Raw genomic sequence first — 13,942 nt, 5'->3', positions numbered from 1 at the left:
GATACACGCTTGCATGTCTGGACTTCTTTGACTAAAAAACAAGATCAAAGACACATATATTTAATGATACTGTCATTTTTGGTAGCTTACACTCAGCTCAGCCACAGTAGCAAAGAAGGCAACTGGATAGTCTCTTGGATCAGCTGGGGGAGCTCTTCTAAAGGTGGCCATACACTGGTCGATTTGCCATCAGATTCGACCAACAGATAGATCCCTCTATCCCTCTCTGATCGAATCTGATCAGAGAGGGATCATATGGCCACCTTTACTGCAAACAGATTGTGAATCGATTTCAGCCTGAAACCGATCACAATCTGTGGAGCTGCCACTGCTGCCGCCCCCCCCACCCCCACCCGCATACATTACCTGCTCCGGCCGGCGCGAGTCCCCTGGTCTTCTTCTCCGCTCCGGCCCGCCACGCTCCGGCTACTGTACTTCCTGTCCAGGGGAAGTTTAAACAGTAGAGGGCGCTCTACTGTTTAAACTTCCTGCCGGGACAGGAAGTTCTGTGTAGCTCTGGAGCCCGAAGCCCGAAGCAGAGAAGAAGACCAGGGGACTCGCGCCGGCTGGAGCAGGTAATGTATGTATTGCATCGGTCGTTGGGCATTCGAATGCCGCTAACGACGCACTCCCGACCAGCCGGCGACTGAGAAAAATCTTCCGCACGGATGGGTCAACGGGAATCGACGGGAACGAAATCGATCGTTCTGTCATCGGTGTGCGCGGCGATTTCACAGCCGTTTCGATCACTGTGATTGAAACGGCTGTATATTGCCAGGAAAATCCTTAGGTGTATGGGCCCCTTAATAGCTCTATAGTTTGTGTACAAATCTGATTTTTTTTCAGACACAATGGGCCATATGCAGTTCACTTTTTCACCTGAGTTTTCTCCTAGGTTAAATTTTCAAACGTGTCAATAAAATGCCTTTTAAATCACCAACAAACAAATACTCAAAATAATTTTTATAGTACTTTTTCCCCTACTTTTTGGTACTTTTTCATTGCAAAATCCTAAAAAAATTTTATAAATCAAAGATGTAAAATTATCTCTTAGGAGAAAACTCAGGTGAAAAAGTGAATTGCATATGGCCCCATGGGCCAATTCACTTTTTCACCTGAGTTTTCTCCTAGGAGATAATTTTTCATTTTCAATTTAAAATAACTTTCCAGCACTCTTCAACTAAAAATGTACCCACAAAAGTTGAAAAAGTACTATCAAAATTATTTTGAGCATTTTCTTGCTTTATGGTGGCTTAAAAGGCATTTTATTGAGTTTAAGTTTAAAAATGTCAACTTGGAGAAAACTAAGGAAAAGTGAATTGCATACGGGCCAATTTACCAAGATTTTAGATCACTCAGGGCCATATGCAATTCACTTTTTCTCCTGAGTTTTCTCCTAGGAGATAATTTCTCATCTTCGATTTAAAATAATTTTTTTAGCATTTTTGCAACTTAAAAAGTACCTAACGAAAAAGCACTATAATTTACAACTGTGAAAATACAGTATCAACTTGGAGAAAACCAAAGAGAAAAAGTCAATTGCATATGGGCCTCAGTGAGCAATTAAAAAAACTTTTAGATTGCCTCGCAGAAGAATTGAGTTCCAGTTGCTAGAAAATCTTCTAAAATGTGTAAAAAGTGATGAGTCAAAATTTTGCGTTTTTGTAATTGCGAGACGACACAAAATTTGCAATTACTATACAAAATTGGGATTCTGAATAATCAGAAAACTTGCAATTTATAATTTTGTAATTTGTAATTTTGTGTCATAATTTTGCATTAAATTTTAATTTCGTGTTTAACTTTGTGTTACTTGTATTTTTGTCATGAAATTACGGGTAACATGAAATCGTAATTTCCTAATTCTGAAAATGTTCGTAATTCCAAGAATGTCATCATGAAATCGATCGTAATTACGAAAATGATCGTAAATACAAAGTCTGCAGAGCCAGTTCTGCTCCATCAGAGTTGGACAGAGTGAGTGTAATAAGCTGAGGCTAGGAGCACACTCATCTGTCAGTATTCTGCACACGTTTTCTGCACACCATGTGGGCCAAGGGGGCACCATGAAAAGTTTTGCAGGGGGGCCCTGTGATTTCTAGTTACGCCACTGCTTAAAGGTGAATTAATTGTTAAAACAGAAGTTTATCTTATAAGAGTTGTTGCCATTCTCTGCTTCTGCTTATCTTTCAGGCTCACGATTGCTGGGATCTACACTTCAGCGTTGGCTCAGCAAACAAAGCAGATATTATGCAACTTCCAGTATCACATTTATGATAGACGGTTATCTTATAATTCTCACTGTACAGCACAAAACTAGAACAGTGAGGTATCCTCCTCTGTGCAGCAGTGTGATTGGTCAGTACCTGTCCTTACCACCTGGAAACATCTGTGTACAGAATTTACAAGTGTCTGACACTAGCCAATGAGATGATTTGCATCATATATTAATATTGCGCCTGCGCTGGATCCCTAAGGTAAATATTGCCGCGTGCTGCAGGCGCTACTGCACCTGCGCTTGTCGGTGGATTTCCGGGGGAGCCAGTGCTGGATCGGGGCTACGCAGGAGGATGGGGGAAGGCTCATAGAATCCAGAAGCTTCCCGCTCCCGAGGTAAGCACCCCAGTGGCATTTTTTAATTACAGATTCCCTTTAATGGTGCATACACACATCAAATTTTATTCAGCCAATGATTGGCCAATTTAATCACTTCAATGTAGGGTGGGACACATTAGATTTTGAATACTATGAACAGATTGTGTAGGTAAAGGCTGGTACACACGATGCAATTTCCTGACAGATTAATGGGCTAAATCTATCATTTCTGGCATCTCCGATCTGCTCCCTATTGAGAACTGGATTAATTTTTCAGATCAATACTGCACAAAATATATCCCGTTCTTGATTGGGAGCAGATTGGACATGCTGTAAATTATTAATTAGACCCATCGATCTGACAGGAAATTGCACTGTGTGTACCAGCCTTAAAGAGGAACTCCAGTGAAAATAATGTAATAAAAAATGTGCTTCATTTTTACAATAATTATGTATAAATGATTTAGTTAGTGTTTGCTCATTGTACAATCTTTTAAATCCCTGATTCACATTCTGACATTTATCACATGGTGACATTTTTACTGCGTCAGGTGATGTCAGTTGAAAGAGATGCTGCTTGTTTTTTTGGCAGTTGGAAACAGTTGGAAATGCTATTTCCCACAATGCAACGAGGTTCACAGACAGGAAACTGCCAGGACCGTGGTCCTCACAGTGTTCTGTGGGAGGGGTTTCACCACAATATCAGCCATACAGCGCCCCCTGATGATCAGTTTGTGAAAAGGAATAGATTTCTCATGGGAAAGGGGGTATCAGCTACTGATTGGGATGAAGTTCAAATCTTGTTCACGGTTTCTCTTTAAGCTCTCATACCAGATGGATGTGGTAAAATTGGCCAATGACTGGCCAATCAAAATTGGATGTGAGTACCAGGCTTTACTTTTATTCTCATTGTTGAAATTGGTGCATATGTCATCTTCAAATGCAAATAAGGAAAGATAATGATGGACGACAAGAAGCAGTGTGGCTGAATAATGAAAATGCGTCTTTTGTTCATGTAATCAACTGGAATTGTAATACCTTTGTCTTATAGGTTGAATGAATTGCAAGAGTCTGAAACCTCGTACATAGAGATGGCTCGAATCTCCGATTTTAGGTTTAGGGAACCTTGAATTCGAACTTTCGCAAAAGTCTGCGAACCTGCGAACTCGGTGAACCGCAATAGACTTCAATGGGAAGGCAAACTTTGAAAACTACAAACATTTATGCTGGCCACAAAAGTGATGGAAAAGATGTTTCAAGGGGTCTAACACATGGAGGGGGGCATGGCAGAGTGGGATACACACCAAAAGTCCCGGGGAAAAATCTTGATTTGACGCACAGCAGCATTTTAAGGGCAGAAATCACATTGCAATGCTAAATTGCAGGCATAAAGTGCTTTAAAACATCTTGCATGTGTATACAGTACATCAACCAGGTAGTGTAATTAGTGTACTGCTTCACAGTGACACACCAAACTCACTGTGTAACGCACCGCAAACAGCTATTTGCGTAGTGACGGCCGTGCTGGACTGCACCATGGCCAAAGTGTAGGCCGTGGCGGTTTTCAAACCCATATGGTCGCCAGGCTGTGGTAGCTCAATGATAGAACAACAGTGACTGTCCAGCTGATCGAATTTGGTCTGTCCACAATAAAGCAATGACCTTATTATCTTGGGTGTGCCCCCCCCAAAGCACTCATATAGCCGGCGGTCATTGCTTCATTGTGATATGCAAGTCCCTTCACCGCGGCAAGATAACGATCACGAAGGGGAATTGACACACGTATATGCCTTTTGTGTTGTCGTTGCAGCCGCATTGCAGCCAGAAAAATTAGGCAGGCATGTACACGCACCAGAAAAAATTATTATAGCGGCCACTGCTAGCAGCGGCCTTAAAAATGTAGGAATCCACCTGGAGTCCTGGACCCTGTCGGTGGTGGCTGAGAAGGCAGTGAAGCGGCATGCAGGCAGAGATGCTGTGTGGGGACCGACTTAGTCTTGGGACAGGCAGTCAAACGGCGTGTAGGCAAAGATGCTGTGTGTGGGGACTGACTTAGTCTTTGGGCAGGCCTGACCGTGCTTTCCAGACCACGTGGTCAGATGGACCCTTGACCCAGGGCTGTGTGCCAGAGATGACACCATTTGCCTTGTTTCAACATCACGGTACAGTTTGTGTATCGGTTTTTTTTTAGAAATAATTGCGGCCTGGTATCTTCCACTGTGGTGTGTGGCTTTGGTTTTGTGTGCTGCTTTTCCTCAGGTGGTCATCCCATTGCAGTTTGTGCTTTGTAATCATGTGCCTTCGTAAGGAAGTTGTCCCTACACGGGTCTTGGTCTTTCTACGGCTCAATTTTTGGTGGCAGAGAGTACAGATTGCATTGCTCTCATCTGAGGCAGACACACACAAAAATTTCCACAACGCTGAGCCCTGTGATGATGGCACTTTGGTGATGGCTGCCGACGGAGTGTTAAGTGAGGTATCGGAATCAGAGCAGGAGGAGGAAGCTATGTCACAGTTCCGTGCGTAAGCTGAGGAAGATGAGGCGTTCTATGTAAAATAGTCAACTACGTACTGACAATCTTGGGGGTTGATGGCACGTGCCTTCTGAACACTGTACTTTGGTCCAGGGCCTCACGAAATCACGACAGCATGACCTTGAACAGACCTGCCGGGTGGTCTGCCTCTGCCTGTTTTGCCCATATTGGGGGGGATGAAGTGAAAGGTATGAACTGACTTGACTAATACAATGTGCTGTCATGCGGGTGCACTGAACAGGTATGCAGTGACTAGTATTACAACTGAGCTGCTGTCACACACACAGGTACCGTGAACAGTTATGCAGTGACTGCTATATAACATTGCGTGCTGTCACACAAGTGCACTGAACAGGTATGCAGTGAGCCAGTGACTGGTATTACAAATGAGCAGCTGTCACACACACAGGTACAGTCAACAGCTATGCAGTGACTGCTATATAATATAACACTGTGTGCTGCTTTCATGGACTGAACAAGGTATGCAGTGAGTCAGTGAGTAGTATTACAAATGAGCAGCTGTCACACACGTGCAGTGAAAAGGTAGTCACTGAATGTGCTGGAACTTGCAGTATAGGAATTAGTAAGGCCCAGCTGCGACTGACTGACAGACAGGGCTGTATATGCAAGTGTCAGTGGGCCACAAACACACACAAAATAAACAGATCACAAGAACAACATTAGCTCTCAAAAGAGCTGTTGTGGGGTGCTTTTTAGCAATAAGTATCAGCAAGGAGCAAGCTAACAAGCCTAACTTTAGCCTGACTAAGCTTTCCCTAATGTCTCTGCAGCAAGCTCTCCCTTCTCTAATTACTGCAGCTACACAGAGTAAGGAAAATGGCCGACGCAGCTGCCTTATATAAAGGAGGGGGGGGGCTCAAGGAGGGAATGTAGGAGTGTAGCCTGATTGGCTACCATGTGTTTGCTGACAGCAGGGATGGGCTGCACCTTAATGGGGAGGGTGCAGCTGCATTGGGGGAGAAGATGGCTAAACGGTTGGAGGAGGTTTTAAACTAGGATCTGGGGGGATGCGGGAGGATAAAGTCTCAATACGTAGACAAGATAAGGTAAAAAGACAGTGGGAGCCTAACATTATAGGGGGTGTAGAGGGGGGTGGGGACAGTGTAAAGATTAAGGAGGTTGGTAAAACTTCAAGTAGCCCATTTCATGTAAACAAAATTGGTAAATGTGGTGGTAAAAATATAAAGTGCATGGTAACCAATGCTCGGAGCCTTGCAAATAAAATAGATGAACTAGAGTTCTGAATGACAAAGGCTATGACATTGTGGGAATAACCGAGACATGGATAGATGAAAGCCATGACTGGATAGCTAATTTAAAAGGATACAATGTGTTTAGGAGGGATAGAACAGGGAAAAAAGGTGGAGGGGTTTGTCTCTTTGTTAAGAATTCTTTTACAGCTGTCCTCAACGATGAGATGGAGGAAGATTGCGAAGATGTGGAGACCGTTTGGGTAAATATTCAGGGTGGAAATAAAAGTTGCCAATTGCTTATTGGGGTATGCTACAGGCCACCTCATATTAATGAAGCTGCAGAACTGCAGATTGAAAAAGCTGCAAGTAAAAATGAGGTCATAATTATGGGCGACTTCAACTTTCCAGACATTGACTGGAGTATTAAGGCTACCCATTCTGGTAAAAGCAGCAGATTTCTGGCAGCACTACAGGACAATTACTTGACTCAAATGGTAACGGAACCAACTAGGGGGATGCGTTACTGGATCTGATAATATCTAATAGACCAGATAATGTATCAAATGTGCAGGTTAAAGAACATTTGGGAAGTAGTGATCACAATATGATAACGTTTGATCTGGTGACTGATAGGCCACGGGGCAGCGGGACTAGTGTTGGGCGAACATCTAGATGTTCGGGTTCGGGCCGAACAGGCCGAACATGGCCGCGATGTTCGGGTGTTCGACCCGAACTCCGAACATAATGGAAGTCAATGGGGACCCGAACTTTTGTGCTTTGTAAAGCCTCCTTACATGCTACATACCCCAAATGTAGAGGGGATGTGCACCTTGGGAGTGGGTACAAGAGGAAATTTTTTTTTAGCAAAAAGAGCTTATAGTTTTTGAGAAAATCGATTTTAAAGTTTCAAAGGGAAAACTGTCTTTTAAATGCGGGAAATGTCTGTTTTCTTTGCACAGGCAACATGCTTTTTGTCGGCATGCAGTCATAAATGTAATACATATAAGAGGTTCCAGGAAAAGGGACCGGTAACGCTAACCCAGCAGCAGCACACGTGATGGAACAGGAGGAGGGTGGCGCAGGAGGAGAAGGCCACGCTTTGAGACACAACAACCCAGGCCTTGCATGAGGACAAGAAGCGTGCGGATAGCAATTTGCATTTTGTCGCCATGCAGTCATAAATGTAATACAGATGAGAGGTTCAATAAACAGGGACCGGAAACGCTAACCCATCACAGATGTTCATTGTTCATGTTACTTGGTTGGGGTCCGGGAGTGTTGCGTAGTCGTTTCCAATCCAGGATTGATTCATTTTAATTTGAGTCAGACGGTCTGCATTTTCTGTGGAGAGGCGGATACGCCGCCGATCTGTGACGATGCCTCCGGCAGCACTGAAACAGCGTTCGGACATAACGCTGGCTGCCGGGCAAGCCAGCACCTCTATTGCGTACATTGCCAGTTTGTGCCAGGTGTCTAGCTTCGATACCCAATAGTTGAAGGGTGCAGATGGATTGTTCAACACAGCTACGCCATCTGACATGTAGTCCTTGACCATCTTCTCCAGGCGATCGGTGTTGGAGGTGGATCTGCACGCTTGCTGTTCTGTGTGCTGCTGCATGGGTGTCAGAAAATTTTCCCACTCCAAGGACACTGCCGATACCATTCCCTTTTGGGCACTAGCTGCGGCTTGTGTTGTTTGCTGCCCTCCTGGTCGTCCTGGGTTTGCGGAAGTCAGTCTGTCGGCGTACAACTGGCTAGAGGAGGGGGAGGATGTCAATCTCCTCTCTAAAGTCTCCACAAGGGCCTGCTGGTATTCTTCCATTTTGACCTGTCTGGCTCTTTCTTCAAGCAGTTTTGGAACATTGTGTTTGTACCGTGGATCCAGAAGGGTATAAACCCAGTAATTGGTGTTGTCCAGAATGCGCACAATGCGTGGGTCGCGTTCAATGCAGTCCTAGGCCGAAGAGGTCATAGCCTAGGGTCACAAAACCTGTTTATTTGGGCAATTTCAATGGTGGCGAGTCTGACGTACATAAATCGCAGCAATGGCCGTTAGCAACGTCTGAATCTCACGAAATGTCTCATGCAGGTAGAAGACATATTGTTAGACTTGGGCTCCAAAGATGGGTTCCCTACATCTCTGCAAACCAGAGTTACAGGGCTCCAAATTTGGTAAAATCCCCCATAGGCTTTCATTGGGCCTCCTATTTACAGTTCCAAAATCTCACATCTTTTCAAAGGGCAATTACTCAGCAGTGGAAAATTTTCTAGCATTGTAGGGACCCTTAGGGGGAACATGACTGGTGAGTTTCGGGCCCCTAGGCCAAAGAGGTCATAGCCTAGGGTCACAAAAACCTGTTTATTTGGGCTATTTTAATGGTAGTGATGGTGACGTACATAAATCTCAGCAATGGCCGTTAGCAAAGTCTGAATATCACGAAATGTCTCATGCAGGTAGAAGACATATTGTTAGACTTGGATTCCAAAGATGGGGTCCCTACATCTCTGCAAACCAGAGTTACAGGGGTCCAAAATTGGTAAAATCCCCCATAGGATTTCATTGCCTCCCTATTTCACTTTCCAAAATCTCACATCTTTTCAAAGGGCAATGGCTCAGCAGTACCAAATTTTCTAGCATTGCAGGGACCCTTAGGGGGAACATGACTGGTGAGTTTCGGGCCCCTAGGCCGAAGAGGTCATAGCCTAGGGTCACAAAAACCTGTTTATTTGGGCTATTTCAATGGTAGTGATGGTGGCGTACATAAATCTCAGCCATGGCCGTTAGCAACGTCTGAATCTCACGAAATGTCTCATGCAGGTAGAAGACATATTGTTAGACTTGGATTCCAAAGATGGGGTCCCTACATCTCTGCAAACCAGAGTTACAGGGGTCCAAAATTGGTAAAATCCCCCATAGGATTTCATTGCCTCCCTATTTCACTTTCCAAAATCTCACATCTTTTCAAAGGGCAATGGCTCAGCAGTGGCAAATTTTCTAGCATTGTAGGGACCCTTAGGGGGATCATGACTGGTGAGTTTTGCCACTGCTGAGCCATTGCCCTTTGAAATGGTGTGAGATTTTGGAACGGTAAATAGGAGGCCCAATGAAAGCCTATGGGGGATTTTACCAATTTTGGACCCCTGTAACTCTGGTTTGCAGAGATGTAGGGACCCCATCTTTGGAATCCAAGTCTAACAATATGTCTTCTACCTGCATGAGACATTTCGTGAGATTCAGACGTTGCTAACGGCCATGGCTGAGATTTATGTACGCCACCATCACTACCATTGAAATAGCCCAAATAAACAGGTTTTTGTGACCCTAGGCTATGACCTCTTCGGCCTAGGGGCCCGAAACCCACCAGTCATGTTCCCCCTAAGGGTCCCTACAATGCTAGAAAATTTGGTACTGCTGAGCCATTGCTCTTTGAAAAGATGTGAGATTTTGGAAAGTGAAATAGGGAGGCAATGAAATCCTATGGGGGATTTTACCAATTTTGGACCCCTGTAACTCTGGTTTGCAGAGATGTAGGGACCCCATCTTTGGAATCCAAGTCTAACAATATGTCTTCTACCTGCATGAGACATTTCGTGAGATTCAGACTTTGCTAACGGCCATTGCTGCGATTTATGTACGTCACCATCACTACCATTGAAATAGCCCAAATAAACAGGTTTTTGTGACCCTAGGCTATGACCTCTTTGGCCTAGGGGCCCGAAACTCACCAGTCATGTTCCCCCTAAGGGTCCCTACAATGCTAGAAAATTTGCCACTGCTGAGTAATTGCCCTTTGAAAAGATGTGAGATTTTGGAACTGTAAATAGGAGGCCCAATGAAAGCCTATGGGGGATTTTACCAAATTTGGAGCCCTGTAACTCTGGTTTGCAGAGATGTAGGGAACCCATCTTTGGAGCCCAAGTCTAACAATATGTCTTCTACCTGCATGAGACATTTCGTGAGATTCAGACGTTGCTAACGGCCATTGCTGCGATTTATGTACGTCAGACTCGCCACCATTGAAATTGCCCAAATAAACAGGTTTTGTGACCCTAGGCTATGACCTCTTCGGCCTAGGACTGCATTGAACGCGACCCACGCATTGTGCGCATTCTGGACAACACCAATTACTGGGTTTATACCCTTCTGGATCCACGGTACAAACACAATGTTCCAAAACTGCTTGAAGAAAGAGCCAGACAGGTCAAAATGGAAGAATACCAGCAGGCCCTTGTGGAGACTTTAGAAAGGAGATTGACATCCTCCCCCTCCTCTAGCCAGTTGTACGCCGACAGACTGACTTCCGCAAACCCAGGACGACCAGGAGGGCAGCAAACAACACAAGCCGCAGCTAGTGCCCAAAAGGGAATGGTATCGGCAGTGTCCTTGGAGTGGGAAAATTTTCTGACACCCATACAGCAGCACACAGAACAGCAAGCGTGCAGATCCACCTCCAACACCGATCGCCTGGAGAAGATGGTCAAGGACTACATGTCAGATGGCGTAGCTGTGTTGAACAATCCATCTGCACCCTTCAACTATTGGGTATCGAAGCTAGACACCTGGCACAAACTGGCAATGTACGCAATAGAGGTGCTGGCTTGCCCGGCAGCCAGCGTTATGTCGGAACGCTGTTTCAGTGCTGCCGGAGGCATCGTCACAGATCGGCGGCGTATCCGCCTCTCCACAGAAAATGCAGACCGTCTGACTCAAATTAAAATGAATCAATCCTGGATTGGAAACGACTACGCAACACTCCCGGACCCCAACCAAGTAACATGAACAATGAACATCTGTGATGGGTTAGCGTTTCCGGTCCCTGTTTATTGAACCTCTCATCTGTATTACATTTATGACTGCATGGCGACAAAATGCAAATTGCTATCCGCACGCTTCTTGTCCTCATGCAAGGCCTGGGTTGTTGTGTCTCAAAGCGTGGCCTTCTCCTCCTGCGCCACCCTCCTCCTGTTCCATCACGTGTGCTGCTGCTGGGTTAGCGTTACCGGTCCCTTTTCCTGGAACCTCTTATATGTATTACATTTATGACTGCATGCCGACAAAAAGCATGTTACCTGTGCAAAGAAAACAGACATTTCCCGCATTTAAAAGACAGTTTTCCCTTTGAAACTTTAAAATCGATTTTCTCAAAAACTATAAGCTCTTTTTGCTAAATTTTTTCCCCTCTTGTACCCACTCCCAAGGTGCACATACCCTGTAAATTTGGGGTATGTAGCATATAAGGAGGCTTTACAAAGCACGAAAGTTCGGGTCCCCATTGACTTCCATTATGTTCGGAGTTCAGCCATGTTCGGCCCGAACCCGAACATCTAGATGTTCGCCCAACACTACACGTGACCCGTTCGGCCAATCACAGCGCTAGCCGAACGTTCGGGTAACGTTCGGCCATGCGCTCTTAGTTCGGCCATATGGCCGAACAGTTTGGCCGAACACCATCAGGTGTTCGGCCGAACCCGAACATCACCCGAACAGGGTGATGTTCTGCAGAACCCGAACAGTGGCGAACACTGTTCGTCCAACACTAAGCGGGACCACTAAAACTATGAATTTTAGAAAAGCAAAGTTCAATCAAATTAGGCAGGCACTAAGTTTGGTGAACTGGGATAATGTACTACAAGGGGAGGACACTGAAGGGAAATGGCAAGCTTTTAAACTTATACTCAATCAATATTGTAGTATGTATATCCCATATGGAAACAAAATATCTAGGAATAAAAAAAGGCCTCTATGGATGAATAGAAGAAAGGTTAAAGATAAAATGAAGAGGAAAAAGAATGCCTATAAGGTCCTAAAACAGGAGGGGACTGAGGCTGCACTAAGCAATTATAAGGAGTGCAATAAAAATTGTAAAAAAGAAATTAGGCTGGCAAAGATCAAAGCTGAAAATCAAATCGCTAGGGATATCAAATCTAACCCAAAAAAGTTTTACAAGTACATCAACTCTAAAAAAAGAAAGGTTGACTGTATAGGACTCCTAAATGATGAGGGTGGGAACCCAATGGTGGATGACCAAGGTAAGGCAGAGTTATTAAATGCTTTCTTTGCTTCTGTCTTCCCAAAGGAAACAGCACTGTTGCAAATTACAGAGACAGAAGAGTCTCAATCTTCTAACTGTAATATTAAATACTTAACGCAGGAAGAAGTGAAGGCAAGACTAAATAAATTAAAAATACCTGGCCCGGATGGCATGCATCCTCGGGTCCTAAGGGAATTAAGTTCAGTTATAGAAAAACCCCTTTATCTTATCTTTTGTGACTCTCTTTCAACTGGCAGAGTCCCAGTGGATTGGTGTACAGCCCAAGTTTTCCCATTATTTAAGAGGGGCAAAAAATCAGATCCAGGAAATTATAGACCTGTAAGCTTAACATCAGTTGTATGCAAACTATTTGAGGGGTTACTAAGAGATACTATACATGACTTCATAGTAGAAAATAATCTTATTTCTCAGCATCAACATGGGTTTACTAAAGACAGGTCCTGTTTGACTAACATGCTCAGCTTTTATGAGGTAGTGAATGCTAATATGGATATTGGGAATGCTGTAGATGTGATATACTTGGACTTTGCAAAGACCTTCAACACTGTTCCCCACAAAAGTCTGGTGCAAAAGTGGAGGATGCAAGGACTGGGGAAGAGTCTGTGTGCATGGATAGGGAACTGGCTAATGGACAGAAAACAAAGAGTTGTGGTCAATGGATCGTACTCAAAATGGGAGACTGTTAGCAGTGGGGTACCACAGGGGTCTGTTCTGGGTCCAGTGCTCTTCAATTTATTTATTAATATCTTAGTAGATGCAGTAGTGAGCAATGTTGCTATTTTTGCAGATGATACAAAATTGTGCAGAATCATCAACTCTCTGGAAGATAGTGTCATATTGCAACAGGATCTAGATAGGATGGCTATATGGGCACATACATGGCAGATGAAATTCAATGTTGAAAAATGTAAAGTCATGCATTTTGGTCGTACCAATGGTCTAGCACCATACAAAATAAATGGGATACAGTTGGGGACATCAAACTTGGAGAAGGACTTAGGAGTACTCATCAACAACAAGTTAAATAATCGTACTCAATGCCAAGCCGCTGCAGCTAAAGCTAATAAAATTTTGGGATGCATTAAAAGGGAAATAAAAACTTGAGATGCTAGCATAATATTGCCCCTGTTTAAAGGGATTCTGAGCTCTACTTAAAAAGTAAAATCGTACTCACCGGGGGCTTTCTTTAGTCCAGCGCTGGTCGGGAGGTCCCATGACGGCGTCCTGGCTCCTCTCCTAGGCCCCGCTCCGGAATGGCTGGACGGCGGCAGCCCGGGCGACACTCGGCTGAGTGTCGGGCTGCTCCTTCCGCGTATGACGCGGCTGACGTCACACGGCAGCCGCCTCGCGTCATCACGGCGGCCGGTGTGGCAGTACGGCGCATGCGTGATTAAAGCGCGCATGCGCCGTACTGCCACGCCGGCCGCCGTGATGACGCGAGGCGGCCGGCGTGTGACGTCAGCCGTGTCATACGCGGAAGGAGAAGCCCGACACTCAGCTGAGTGTCGCCCGGGCTGCCGCCGTCCAGCCATTCCGGAGCGGGGCC

Source organism: Hyperolius riggenbachi, chromosome 1 (genome assembly GCF_040937935.1).
Source record: "Hyperolius riggenbachi isolate aHypRig1 chromosome 1, aHypRig1.pri, whole genome shotgun sequence".
NCBI classification, from domain to species: Eukaryota; Metazoa; Chordata; class Amphibia; order Anura; family Hyperoliidae; genus Hyperolius; species Hyperolius riggenbachi.
The sequence above is the reverse complement of the archived record's forward strand: the minus strand, read 5'-3'. Positions refer to the sequence as shown.